Genomic DNA, 16,049 nt, shown 5'->3' with positions numbered 1-16,049 from the left:
TTATATATGTATATATATATATATATATATTTATTTTTGGCCATTTTTTATTTTCTTCTGGTCTATATGGAAAACAGGACCTGGAACAGTCTGCTAAATATTTAATTTTCTGTTCCAAAGAAGATAGACTGAAATTAATTGAAAACATTCAAAATTCAAAAGAGAATTGAATTTGTTCAGAATATCAAGAGTTGAATTTTTCTTCACTTTTGACATAAATTGTTGGAGACTGGGGAGAAAGTTGACCATTTTGCTTTGCAAGTATCCCTAAACTTATGTTTAAAGCTAACAAACAAATAAATGAGACAATAAATGAATAAATATGTTGAAGCCGTTTAGGTGGTATTACTGTGATTATGGCTGTAGCTCAGGGAATGAGGGTCAAATTTAGCTCAAGGTCCTACAGTGAGGATAAAGCTTATGGAAAAGTGCATGTGGCTGCAGTTCTGGGCCGCACAGTAACAGCTCAGAGATGAAGTGCTGACAGTTTGGCTTTAAATGGGAAAGAGCTCACAGGAGAGGCCATTTCTGCTGCTTACTCTCTTCGTCAGAAAGTTCTGATAAACGTATTTAATATTCTGAGCATTTTTGAGCCTAAGAACAAAATCTGTGTAAAGCAAAATCATGTCAACATGAAATTAAAAGAAGTATGCATGTGTACATTATTAACCTATATACATCCATGTCTATTAATGTAGTTATGTACTTTCAGGATTAAAGAAGAATGCAGTTTTCTGTAAAATATTTATTCAAAAGTTAGTTTCATTCCTCAAAACTGTTTGGTCAAGAGTGATGATATAGTTCAGTAGCCCTTGTCTATTTTTGCACATTTTTCAGTGTTTGTAGGTTACAAAGTCTTTATGATTGAGTCAATGAATCGTTCACTAAACTGATTCTTTCAAAAAAGCGGTTTCATTCAGGAATGAAAAACAAGGGACTGTACTTATGAATGAATCATTGAATCAGTCAGCAGATTTGTTCAAAAATGCTGGCTCATTCAGGAGTTAAACAAGTGATTGTATTTATATATGAGCCACTGAATTATTCACTCAACTCATTTGTTCAAAAACAATAAATCATTCAGGAATGTGTGTTGATCAGAGTTTAGTAGTTTTGTTTTGATTGGCAAACTGAAAATAGACTAAATTTCTGTCAATTGTGTCTACAATGTTTTCAGTGTTTCTGTTGTACTCGCTTTTATTGTTGTATAAAGGAAATATCACATAATAATGATGCCTTGGACCTACAATAATGTACAGTATTTGAAAAATAATGTGTTTTTTGAACATTAAAGCATGTCAACATATTCTGTTACACCAAATACACAAAATAATGATCTTTAAAAAAGCATCATATGACCCCTTTAAATAACATGCTGTCAGAAACAGCCCGCGCCGCACCGCTACTAATTCTAACTTGTCCAACATGAATACAAAGATTACATTTCTAAGAACTTGGCACATGTGTTTTGAATTAGAATTAATCAGTTTTTATTGTGGACACTGTTATTTGTCATTAACCCACATGCATTTTCCTGTCAGAAGCTTTGTATTTTCTGCATGCATTCACACATATGGCAAGCCAGTATGGACACTGATGAGTGCTTAAGCTTGATGTGTTTTCAAAATGTGTCTCCTCTCAGTCCCTGTGACATACACACATACCCACAAACACACACACATACACCCAGCTGTTACGCAGAGCTCTTCTTTCCCTCTGGACTCATTTCACCCTCAAAGTGGCTCACCACCCTCTCCAAATCTCTCTCCAAACAGGTTTACTCTCATCCTTCACTTCCGCTGCAGTCGATAGGGTTTGCGCTGCTCTTAAACCCATTACGGATGTGCTTCGGCCAACTGTGAAACCTCTGTCTGCTCCATATCTGCCGCCAACTCCAATCAACACCGAACCCCAACAGCCCAAAACATCCACGGCTGTCATACAGGAAGCTTCAGAGACTGTTGTAGTGTGAAGGATTGAATCCGGGTTCCAGTGGAGATCAGGTTTGTAACCACGTTTAGCGACACACAGCTGGACCTCTCCGTTTGTAGCCCCACACCTTTTCTCAGAGGACAAGCCAGGATCCAAAACATGCCATCGCTTCAGACTAGTTTGCATTTGTTTTAATTGCATGCATATAAGAGTTTGCATAAGAAATTATTTTAAATAGTTAATTGATATAAACAAATAAGGTGTTAAACAAACTTCACATTTAATCATGCCCCCATAGTATAATGAAATCAAACAGATGCAGAGGTCTAAAGATGAAGTTTTATGCTATTAATCTCTAGTTAAAAATCTGCCATCACTGTAACACAAACATTATCATTTTAAGATAATTAAGTATTTTAAGAAAATATTTTTTTTTATCTATCCCATATATATATATAAAGCAATGGCCAAAATATATTTGCTCCAATATATATTTTACTCCCTATATATTTCAGTCCAAGGAAATACATTAAGATATGTCACATTTGAAGAAAAACTTAATTTGCCGTTTATAACACAATTGTAACATATTTGAATAAAAATCAAAAAGAAACACACTTTACAATGTTCCAAAAAAATTACAATACATTAAAAAAATTAAACATTTATTTAAATTAATTTTAATTCATTATTAAATCTTTGCCCCTTAAATTTAACACAGACACATTGAAGGTTGAAACTAAATATATATATATATATATATATATATATATATTAGCCAGTGGAAAATATATATTTTGTGCAAGTGGAATGGAAGTCAGTGGTCAGCAAAACTGATTGGCTATCAACATTCTTCACAAATCTTCTTTCATGATCAGCAGTGAAGAGAAATGCATACATGTTTGGAACGACAAGGTACATTAGTCCCTGCTGGTAGATGCTGTAACTACACCATCTGGTTTAAAAAAAAAAAACACTACTAAAATCTTTACAGTTTTCAAATCACGCACATTCTTGGACTGAACCACAAAAGACTGCTGTAGGGACAACAAATAAAACTGTCTGTTTACATGTTTAGTTAGCATTGCTAGCATATTTAGCATTATTTACTAATTGTTCTTACAGTGCATTTTAATGATGTCATTTCTGTTAAGACATTTAAAACAGCCAAATGAAGAATTAAAGCATTTAGGAAGCTGAAGAATAAATCATACTATCTTAATTAAACCCCACAAGCATTTACACAGAATATGAATAAAATAACAGGCTCTTGTGAAAACAGGGCTTTTTTTTGTCTTTGAGAAGACAAGTTATGAAGATGTATGAACGCTTTAAGAACTTGCAGAATTTCATTATTTTCCATCTCTATTATGATCTTTATAAGCATGCATAATGAAAAGCCTAATAAAAGATTTAATAAATGGACTTCAGTTTAAAGTCAGATGGATTTGGCACGGGTAGAAAGAGGGGAGGTAGAAAAAAGGGGACGTCTATTGTACGCAAAATATAGAGGGCTGTCACAAATGGATTAAGTACTCAGTATAAAAATGAATTCGGTTTCAATTAAAAGAGGGTGATGGTGGTCTATTTCAAGTCTCTCAGCTGGAATAAAGAGCCAGAATGAGTAGGACCTGTGGAAGGTAATATTGAAATAACTGTAATTACAAGACACGGTTTCCCCATGAAGGCACTTGTCAATTGTGTTTAACAAAAGCTAAACCAGTTACAACAACCGTCAATCTGAAGAGAGCTGGGGTCGGTTATAACAAACCTTTTACGTTAAGAAAACCCTTAGTTATAATAATGCCCTTACAGTTTTAATGAAGGGGGTGAAATGAAAAGGATGTGTTGCAATTAGGCCCTGAACATAAACAAACCAAAATAATGTTCTTTTTAGCAGCATCATATGACCCCTTTAAATGTTTATGGATTTAAATGATTTTGCCAAATTTCTGTGACATAAATTCCCAATTGTGCATATTCCTATGGTAAACCTTACTCCCCTGAACCCAAGAGGTGCAGTAGTTACTGATGTTAAATGCTGTGGTCTTTAGCATTCTTGTCAGTGCTCTCACATCCCACACCATTTGGAACTGGTTCACGTCCCGCTCGGAGCAGTGTGACTAGGACTAGTTACATTGGTGCCGTGACCCGAATGGGTCTGGGGCTTAGGAGCATTATTATGACGGAGACCAGCTAGTAAGAGGTAAAACCTCACTCCCCTGGCCGCAGCAGGTGTACTATTGACTGACGATAAAGGCTTTCTTGCCTTTATAACATAGCTACAGTGCCCATGCTGTTTGATGCTGGTTTGAATCGCGTTTGGAGCAGTGCGAGTATGATCAGATACATTGGTGCCATGACCCGGATGGGAGTGGAGTTTAGGAGGGTTTTATAACAGGGGCCAGATACTAAGTGCAGGTAAAACCTCACTCCCTTGGCCGCAGGAGTTGTTTGAATCACAGCAGATGGGAGTGGGGCTTAGTAATGGGAGCCAACTAGTAAAAGCTGTGTAGATTCCACCTGCTGGTAGATGCTGTAACTTCTGCCATCCAAACTGTTATAATAATATTTGATTAGATTTTAGTAGTTTTGCTGGTGACAGATTTTCAGGAGCTCTCTGAAAACTAGTTAAGTGTTTGTGTGTGTTCTTGTGGTGTCATCAGCCAGTCAGCGTTGTTGTGACTACTTTCTCCTGTGGTGATTGGTTCAAAAAACCTGGCATCTGTTTGGTGTCTTTAAAGTTGTGATTAATGATCTAAGTGCAGCTTTATTAGTAACACAAGTAGAAAACACAGGAGTGACAGGGGAGAACAACAGGAATAAATCAACATGCAAACATGATGGCTAAACTTTCTAGTGGTAAACCATATACATATACAGACACAGGGTACGTGAAACAGGTTACATATAAAATGTCCTTAAGGAACAGGTGATTGTAAAAGGATGAGGATATTTAGAAACCAACATGCATAAACAGAAAATGAAAAAAACAAACTAAGAGTCTGGGATAACTTCAAAATAAGAGTCATTTGAAACAAAACCTCAGGTTACATGTGACAGCAACCAAACTGCCATTGAGATGAATGGGAACACAAAACCAGATAGCTTTCTCTAGGTATTATAGACTTGCTTGGAAAATTCAAAGCAATTCAGGCAGCGCATTCAAATAAATTACGTTCAGCGGGTGCAATTTATTCTTAGTGAATTCCCCTTGAGTGTTTAGAATCGACAACAGGAACTTAATACAACATGTTACAAGAATTGATTGATGTAAGCGTCAAAGTTATAATGCCTAAAGCATATCACAGCACAGCAGAGAGGAAGAAAAAAAACGAATTTAAACTTTACACCCGCCACTTCTTAAAAGTGTCACCATGCATTTCCTCTGGGGAAGCTAATTTAGGATGTAATAATAATTTGATAACAACTTATCATTATCGATCTCTTTTTAAAAATCTCTTTAAAGGCTGAAAGTCTCTGAGGGCCATGCAGAGTAAAGCGGCGGCTTGTATTCTGTCATTTATTTCCTGCTCTTTGTTTTCACCACAGGGCTGGCTCACTGCTCGATAACAAATGAGCGCTTAGAGGGGGAAAAGACCAGAAGACACACAAAAAAACAAGGGCTTCATGTTCAGCATGCTTCCTGCACACACTTACTCTTGTTTGTTGCTCTTTAATTAAAGTCCAGACCATGTGATGTCAAATCTCATCCTCTCTGCTGCTCTATCTAAGAAGCACGTCCTGGCTTATCACACGCGTATTGATCGCTGCTGGAAGGTATATTTGTTGGAGGGAATTTGTCTTTATTTTTGAAAGGAGGGCGTCTTGAGCAGTGATGAAGACTTGATTTTGTGGGATGCGATGGTTATTTTGTTGTGTTTACGCTACTGTTTAAAAGTTCGAGGTAGTAGTAGTAGTAGTAACTTTATTTATCCCCTTGGGGAAATTTTGTTTCAGTGTCTTGTTTCAGGTCAGTAAGGTCATTTATTTGATTAATACTGCCATAAACAGTAAACTTGTAAAATATTATAATTTTAAATAAAAAGTCTATGTGTATATAATTTAAAATGTAATTTATTTATGTGATGCAAAGCTGAATATTTAGCAGTCATTATTCCAGTCTTCAGTGTCACATGATCCTTCAGAAATCATTCTACCTATCATTTTCAAAGTTGAAAATGTTTGTGCTGCTTAATATTTTTAATATATTTTGTAATAAATGCTGTTTTTTTCTGCTATTCAAGACCCCCCCAACTGACTTTTGATTTTGTTGTTTTGTTTTGTGGACAAAATACTTCAAAATGTCTTCAAAATGACTACTACTACTACTAATAATAATAATACTAATAATAATAATAATAAATTAATAAAATAATAAATAACTAAAAATTCTTGTTTAATATCTTGTTTAATTTCTTGTCCCCTGTTGTCACATTCTGGAAGTAAAATAGATTGCAAACAGCAAATCACGTTGACTTGAATCTGTGGCATAAAAATGTTGCTTGCGGTTGAAAATCTTTTTGTTCCTCAGGTAATCAAAATCATTGACAAATTAAAAAAATCAGCATAAAGGCATAGATTTCAAGACAAGCTAATTAAAATCACCAGAATAACATGCAGTTTTTAGGACGGCCAGTTTTGTCAATGAAGCCAGTGAGATCAAATGAATAATTTTGAAGATAAATCCCCAGAAACTAAAGTGATCCATCAGTCACGATTGTTTAAACAGACGTCATCTCATGCAGTGTTTGTTTGAGATGACATTTTGAAATGGCCTGTCACCAGACTCCTCGTGCCGACTATAAGGAGTGAGGAAGCCTTCTCAAGTGTCTGCGGGTTAATCAGGAAATTAATTTATCTTCCTCGCCCAGGACATAATGATGTGTGGAGGATAGAGGCATCATATAATGGGGTGAATAATTACACTGAGACATGCACGAGGTAGAGGGAGAAATGGGTTGGTAATTAAGACAGAAGGAAATGCATGCAACACGCAGAAAAAATGCCAGCGTCAGCCGCGATACGGGAAGACCAGGTAAAACTCTACACCTGCAACAAAAGGACACCAGCATTAATAACCCACCCCATTATGACTCAACCAGGCCGTTGTTGATTTATTTAATCACATAAATAGAGGGCCAGGATCATAATATTATGCATTTCTGTATGCGTATGAGTTCCACTTCTGCAGAGCTACTTATTCACAATCTAATTAGGTCATCTTTAATGTTGTTGTGCATGGATGAGCGTGTTAAGTTATGTTTTTTTTTAAAGAATGTATGAATCTGACATAAATTATTCTTTAAATCTTGCAGCTTGTGGAGGAGAGTTGTTTCTTTTTTTACACAATTGGAATTGCAACTTTTACCTTGCAAACAAATGAAGAAAGAAAAATCAGAAGCTGGATTATCAAAGTGTCATGTAAATGCATAAACCTACAAAACATGAATGAATGAATGAATAAAACTTATATTTCATCAAGTTATGTAATGTTAATTAACCAGTTTACTTGGACTACTAAAATACCTTCTGTCATTTTACTGTTTACAGTTCAATTACATATAATGCAACATTAAAATATTTATATGTAATATTTATATGTAAAATATTTGTATGGTAAAACATTTTTTGACAAATATTCCAGAATCTAGAATATTCCAGATTATACAAATGTGAATCAGAATTTTAGGTTTTGTAAATCCTTTAGAAAAACAATTAAAAAAAATACAATTAAAAATCTAGTGTGAACGAGGCATTGTAATACCGAAATACATTGTGACGTGACATGTGGCCAAGTATGGTGACCCATACTTGGAATTAGTGCTCTGCATTTAACCCATCCTAAGTGCACACACACACCGTGAACACACACCCGGAGCAGTGGGCAGCCATTTATGCTGCGGCGCCCGGGGAGCAGTCGGGGGTTCGGTGCCTTGCTCAAGGGCACCTCAGTCGTGGTATTGAAGGTGGGAGAGAGCGCTGTACATTCACTCCCCCCACCTACAATCCCTGCCGGTACGAGACTCAAACTCGCAACCATTGGGTTACGAGTCCGACTCTCTAACCATTAGGCCACGAATTCCCCCTTTGTTATATCATTTAAAATATCAGTGAGCACTATTTCACTGTTTGCTCAAGTTTGATCTGGTATTTTTCACTTTGCACTATTAATTTCAATGTAGCATTGAACAATATGCATTGGACAACAAGCTTTACACACAATAAGTAACAGTGTTTTAAACTACACAGAGTTCCCAAAGTTTAAAACAAAGTTCAAGCCCTGGTTGAGTCTGAATGAATGAATGAATGAATGATGCATTTATATAGCGCTTTATTGTGTATTGCTGTACACCCAAAGCACTTTACAATAGTGTGTGTGGGGGGTGTCTCTCCTCAACCATCACCAGTGTGCAGCATGCACCTGGATGATGCGACGGCAGCCACAGGACAACGGCGCCAGTGCGCTCACCACACACCAGCTACAGGTGGAGAGGAGAGAGAGAGATAGAGCCAATCAAGTGGTTGGGGATTATTAGGAGACCATGATTGACAAAGGCCAGTGGCGGCAATTTGGCCAGTACACTGGGGTTACACCCCTACTCTTTACTAGAAGTGCCATGGGATTTTTAATGACCACAGAAAGTCAGGTCCTCGGTTTAACGTCTCATCCGAAAGTCGGAAGGAAGAGTAGATTCCACATCCTGACACTGGCTGTATAGGTAGGTGCTGCAACAAAGCCTTGAAAGATGTGCGGAAGTGTAAATGAAGTTCACCTCAGTCATTAGCATGAAGGGCTTTGTAATCAGGGTAATTGTGGATAATAAGTCTGAGCAGAGAGCAGCGGTCCCTCCCTCTCCTGGGGTACTAGCACCCTAAGGGCTTCTCCCACTGCTTTTACAGATTAATCAGCTTTTGACTCTCAACGTATTGGACAAATAGATCTGGCACATCATGATTGGAATTAAAGAGATGTTTTTGAAGTTGAAACTGTTTCTGTCTTGATCTCACTCAACTTTTAAGGTGCAACCCAGAGAAAAATGTTTCTCGGAGGATGCTCTTTCATGGAGTTCTCAGTTAAGACTTGTTTAAAGTAACAGTTCACCCAAAAATGAAAATGTACTCAACCTCAGGCCATCCAAGATGTAGATGAATTTGTTTCTTCATCAAAACAGATTTGGGAAATGTAGCATTCCATCACTTGCTCACCAGTGGATCCTCTGCAGTGAATGGGTGCCGTCAGAATGAGAGTCCAAACAGCTGATAAAAACATCACAATAATCCACACCGCTCCAGTCCATCAGTTAATGTCTTGTGAAAAGCTGTGTTTATAATGAACAAATCCATTATTAAGGTGTTTTAGCATTGCTTCTGGCCAGAAAATACATAGAAGTCGATAATACATATACATATACACTTATTTATTTAACACACATACTTAGTATTTATATTTACTTGCATTTGTACATAACATACCACACAAATACCATATATTTTGTATACTGTGTATTTATTTATTTTTTTTGTATATTATTATTTTCTATTTACCTATCATATTTTTATTATTTTTATTATCTGTGTCTTATCTTGTCAATGTCATTCTGTGCTGTGGAAGCTTCTGTCACAAAAAAAAATAAAAATCCTCGTATGTGTAAACATACCTGGCAATAAAGCTCTTTCTGATTCTGATAATCCATAATAACGCTTCCTCCAGTGAAAAAGTCCACTGTTTTCAATGCATATTTCTCTCCTAATTCAGACGAGATCACTTTTTCACTGCAGGAAGCAATATTATAGGCAGAGGACTCGTATTTTGGCCAGAAACAATGGTTTGAAAAACATCTTAATGATAGATTTGTTTGGTATGCAAGCCATCACAGACTTAAATTACATTTAAAAAATACTAAAATAGAAAAAAAAAAGTTATTTTAACTAGTAATATTTCACAATATTAATTTTACTGTATTTTTGAGCAAGTAAATGCAGCCTAAGGGAGCAGAAAGAAAAAAGAAAGCCCCCAAACATTAATTCATATGAATATATGTGCATATAGTCTATAATATAAATAATGGACAGAGATATTTCTGCAGGTTTTTAGTCAATTAATGCTAATGATATCAAGAACAATATGAGTGGTTTGCAAATCTATTTTAGTCATTAAATAGTAAAGTAAAAAAAACGTAGTGTACATTATTACATTAGCTCAGCACATAATTTAAAACATAATTATTAATAATTTCCAGTTTACTGTAAGTTTAAGTTTTTTTCTCGTTTCCCGAATGAAGTAAATTAGATTTTTAAAGTGTGATCTCATTGATGTCCCACTCAGCTAATTAACCTTGAGTGTGTATTTGAAGAGAACAGCTGTGGGGCATTTTACAAAACATTGGCATGAGATTGTGTTGTCAGTGCTCACAACCTTTGAATCGGAAAACACCATTAAACTCCAAAAAGCACAAAACAGAAAAGTGGTCCACATGGCATGACAGCATAGTCCAAGTCTTCTGATGTCATATGCTAGATTTGTTTGAAAAGCATGTCCAAATCTTAGTTTTGTTCAGTTATTGACTGAAAGTTCCACCTTATAGCTTTCACTCCCATCTATCGTGAACATGTGAGGTTTAAATATGTGAAAGTAAAGACAGACACGATTTTCAGCTTGGACTTTCTGCGAAACTCTCTCTTTTTTTTCTCTGTTCCACAAAAGAAAGAAATGTTTGGAATGACATGAGGATGAGAAATGATTACAGAATTTTATTTTTTCAGCTGAACTATTCCTTTAATTTACTTGTGATAGATGCAAAGGTTAATTCCAAATCCAACGTCAGAAAAATTACATAACTCTAAGCCTCGCAATGCCAAAATAAATAAGTGTTCTTTTGTTCCAACTGCAAACTTTACATGAGAAAACATCTAAATACATTCCCTGAGACCATCCAATAAAGAGGGCCTGAATGCGCTCCAAATGGAAAATTATTGTTATTAATAAGTCCAGCTAAAGCAATGCATCACCTCTGAAACATAAGGAACGAGTACACAGTGTCTCTGTGTCAGTGTAATATAACTTTATCAGCCTGATTAAAAAGTTCATAAAGTAGGACAGCATTACAGAACAACAACTTGATGCAATGCAGATTTTGTCAAAAACGCAAGCATCTATTTCATAGACATTTCATTCATGTGATATTTAAATGCAGCACCTTGTTTTATTGGTGGTACTTATGCAGAGCAGATGTCTGTTCATCCGCCACTAATATCATCAGAGCAGGAGAGGAAATGTTTGTCTGGTGTCTCTCTTTGAGATATCTCTCTTAATTGCTGTTATTTGTCGCTGTGGAATATTGATAGCGCTGGAGGGAAAGATTGGCAGCTGCATGAATCGTTATTAGCCGGCCTGTTGGCAGAGGCGAAAAGGTTCGATATACAGACGCTCACCATCGGCAGGGCCCAGGGGAGACTGCTACCCTCTCAGACAAGAGATAATTACCCATCTGAGAACTACTGCGCCCGGGGCATCTGCCGCACACACACACGGGCCCTGGTGCCAGGGAAAGACACACATTGTGATATTTACTCAGGTGAGCAAGATTGATAATTGGTAAACCAACAGAAAATACCCAATTTAGCTCTTAAATTATAAGAGAATGAACAGCAACACTTTCTATGTAATGCATTACAAATTTATACTTAATGATTACATATTGCCTCATTATTGTAAATCCCACTTATAAATAAAAAATAAAAAAACAATTATTTCCGGTTCTCTGCTCTGAATTTGTACTGTGTAATTAGTTTGGAAGCACACAATATTTGGAAAAAAGTAATTCAGCATGAAAGTCCACCCCTAAATCTAAGTGTCAGTGGACCGTGAGCAGATTGAAAACATATGAATGTGATCGTACACATTTGTACAAATTAACCACCAATTCACAAAAATGTAAAATAGTTATGAGATGCCGTGAGAGTGTTGGATTTTTCAGAGACTTTTTCTGCAGGTTACATTGATACACCAGTTGGTGGCGGCAGGAGAGTCTTTTTAAATGAATCATTAAATCATTAAACTGGTTTGTTTTTACAACGCTGATTCATTCAGGAATAGAACAAGTGTTGTAATGAATGAGTCACTGAATCATTCATTCAACCAATGTGTGCAAAAAACACTTATTATTGAGGAATGAAACAAGTGTCTTTATGAGTGAGTCATTGAATCATTCATTCAACCAATTTGTGCCAAAACACTTATTAATGAGGAACGAAACGTGTCTTTATGAATGAGTCATTTCATGTGTGTTCAACTTGTAAGTATGTTCTTTCTGAAATGACTTGAAAGCACCATTAATAACCCTCATCCGTCCCTCGGGTCATTTTGACCCAAAACTAATTTTTAAAGATTTTTTTAAAAATCGAGCGTTGATCGTTATGTTATGAGACTCCTTTACTTTTGTCACACTTTTGTCAACCGGGAATACATGAAAAAAAATTTTGAGTGAATTCGAGCATTAAAAAACTGCGGATTTTTTTTATTTAATTTTGTCACACTTGAGCATGGATCACACACACAAAAAATTTAGTTGATTTGAGGATTCTATGTGTAATAAAATAAGGTGTAATAAAAAAAGTAACAAAAGAGTCCCTCGTGGGTCATTTTGACCCGGCCATAGCAATTAATGGAATGTCCGAAAAAAACCCAGCATTTTTTTATTTATTAGATTTTTTTACTATATAAAATCTGACACAATCCAGAAAAGATGCATACCCAAACAAAGGGCTGAGACTGCAGAATGTCCCCAATACACAAAAAACTCATATACCCACACACGCAGGCAAACACACATAAACACACACATGGCACACACACTCCCATTAAACACATTATAGCATTTATGATGTTTCTGCTGGGAAATGACTATCATTTTGAATTTTTGTTTTACTTAACACAGTTAAATTTGAGTGATGGGGTGGAGACAAATGAGTTTCATATTTATATTTTTAAATGTATATTTTATATTTATTACATATTTATGAAACTGTATGAATATGCATGTGTTTGGATTAAAATTCAGTATCAATTTCATTTTTTTTTTTTTTTACAAAATATAGTTTTTTTTATGTTTTGATATATATCTGAAAGCGTTGAGATATATCTGAAAGCTTAATGAAGCCTCAAGTTGGTGTAGTTTTAAAGATTTCACTTGTTTGGCTCATTTAATAAACACCATAGGATTCAATAGGCCCCTCTAGTGGCTGTAATCATAAAATGCAATTTTATGTAATTTTTCCCCACCAGATGGCATCAGAGACACTCAGTGACTAGAGGCCTGCAAGCCAGTCGGGCCTGAGCGTCTCGGGCCAGTGCCGGGCTAGGGCCTAGATTTGAGGCCCGTGCAGGGCTCTATCAATGACCTAGGTCCTGATGGATCTTCATGTTTAAAGTATAAATATGCGGAAATTGTGTCTTTCTTTGTTTTGTTTTTTTGGTGAAAAAATGTATAAACATATGCTAATTTTCATAAAAATATCGAGAATTTAATGTGAATAAAATAAAAATCACCCAAAATTAATTAAAAAATCTACATAAAAAATTTGAAAAAATATATATATAAAAATGGACCAATATAAGCTTTCTGGACCAAAAATAAAATGCGTGTCATTTTTGGCCTTCGGGTCATTTTGACCCGCGAGGGATTTGTTATAGGTTCGGGAGGGACGGATGAGGGTTTTAACAAGCAATTTGTTCAAAACCATGGAATCATTCAGAACCAAAACATTGGAGGAAACAAAAAAAGGAAAAGTGGCTTTGCTTGGAACAGTTTTTGTTGCTGGAGCAAAAACGTGAACTAAAGGGAAGCTTATTCACTATTAACTGTTTATTTAATTGTTGTAATATCACATACTTGCCTTGTGTAACTCCAGTCCAAGTTACAGTTACAGTATTGGACACATCAACTAGCAAAAACAGATCCTGAATTGTGCCATAAGAAAGTAGTTCCACAAACAAAAAGATCTGTGGGACACTCGTTTTCTTTGCGTACTTGTCTGTTGAAAAGCAATAACAGTGATGCTGATATACGGCCATGAAACTCTCTAGTTTGTGTGATATTGCCTTATTGTTACTGTGAATATAATAATGAATGAAAAATTCATGATCAGCATCAAAATAAATTTTATTATTTAATGTGCTTTATTTCTAAGTGAGCCAAACTGCCCTATAGATAGATAGGCCAGAACACCGGGGTTACACCCCTACTCTTTACGAGAAGTGCAATGAGATTTTTATTGACCACAGAGAGTCAGGACCTCGGTTTAACGTCTCATCTGAAAGACGGTGCTTTTTGACAGTATAGTGTCCCTGTCACTATACTGGGGCGTTAGGACCCACACAGACTGCAGGGTGAGCACCCCCTGCTGGCCTCACTAACACCTCTTCCAACAGCAACCTAGTTTTCCCAGTAGGTCTCCCATCCAGGTACTGACCAGGCTCAACCCTGCTTAGCTTCAGTGGGCAACCAGTCTTGGGCTGCAGGGTGATATGGCTGTGGCTATATAGAAATTAATGCGCTTAATTTCTAAGTAAGCCTAAACTGCCCTAGTAGTTCTTGGGGCCACTGTAGATTTAAAAAAGACAAACTAATAAACATTAATTTGAAACAGATATGTGGTGCATTTAAACCACTATGTGTGATATTACGGTTGAAATATATTTTGCAAACAGTAAATCTGTACTTAGTGGGTGTTGTAGTTGAACATACATTTATCTGCTGACATTTAATCAATAGATTCAAATGGCAGAGGAGACCTATTATTCGCTGGTTCATCAATCCTGTATGACAAAGTGAAACTGAGTTGAGCTAATTGTGAAGCGAGATGTTTTCAGTAAAGGTCAAAAGTACTTTGTTCAGAGGATCAGCGTGAGGATTTGTGGATTGAGTTGGCAGTGGGTCAAAGTACTCCTGTTAACAGAAAAGATGCTGCTGGAATACTGTCTCAGACATATGTGATTTATTTGAATCCAAAATGTAAATGTCACAGTTATAGAACTGAAATATAACCATTGTTTTAATTTAAATCAAATTATATTTTAAAGGTATGGTTAAATTTTTTTTTTAAATAATTAAAAAAAAAAACTGTCATTATTACTCACTTATTTTAGGCGAAGTATTACTTTCATTCTAACAGCAAAAAAACATTTAGGTTTCTCATTTTTTAAGCAAACAATTTTACACTCCAGATGCAAAGCTGTGTATAATCCATAACTACATTGAAAATGCCTTATTAATTCAAATTCAATTCCTAATGTTCAAATTCAGTTTGTATTGAGGTAACAAACAGGATGCAGAATTGCAATTTAAATTTGTGTAATGTAATGTAAGAACAATAGACAGACAGACAGACAGAAAGAACGATAGATAGATAGATAGATAGATAGCATGGGGAGGGAGGGAATGAACAAAAGATGATAGATAGACAATGAAAAAAACACTAGATAGATGGACAAACAGACAGACATAGAACAAAAGAACAGTAGATGGAAAGATGGATGAAACAAAAGATAGACAGATAGATATATAGACAGACAGACAGAAAGACAGATAGATAGACAGATAGATAGATAGATAGATAGATTTTTACCAAGGTGGTGAACTGTTTTTTCCTCTTGCATTCCTAAATTACTCCCAGTATCCTGACCGTGTATCTCTGCATATTCTTGGCAGAAGCACACAGCCACATGCAAACAGCATTTCAAGCTGGAGTGAGCAACACCTGCCGCGTGCCCTTTGGAGTCCAGGCCAGCGGGACTTGATTAATCATCTTACGACAGACTCACCATCATCGTACCAGCTTTAATTATGAAGGCTATAAATATTATTTTTTCTTTCCAGAACTGTATAGATCATCTGCACTAAGGTGTCTACAACAGGTGCATATTTTGTCTCGCCTGCAGAGTCTCTGGTGTCATTGAGTCAGGGTGATGTATGGCTAAAGTGCTGATTTCTCGCCTTGTGAAATACTCCCTGTCTCACATTACTTATTGTCTGTATCTGGCACCAAATAAAACAATATGAGAAATTATATCCATTATCACAGAGGTGCACAGGATGTATGGGTTTAATAAATAG

This window comes from Sinocyclocheilus rhinocerous, unplaced genomic scaffold, assembly GCF_001515625.1.
Source record: "Sinocyclocheilus rhinocerous isolate Xijiao unplaced genomic scaffold, SAMN03320098_v1.1 scaffold1422, whole genome shotgun sequence".
Lineage (NCBI taxonomy): Eukaryota > Metazoa > Chordata > Actinopteri > Cypriniformes > Cyprinidae > Sinocyclocheilus > Sinocyclocheilus rhinocerous.
This window is presented reverse-complemented; position numbering follows the sequence as displayed.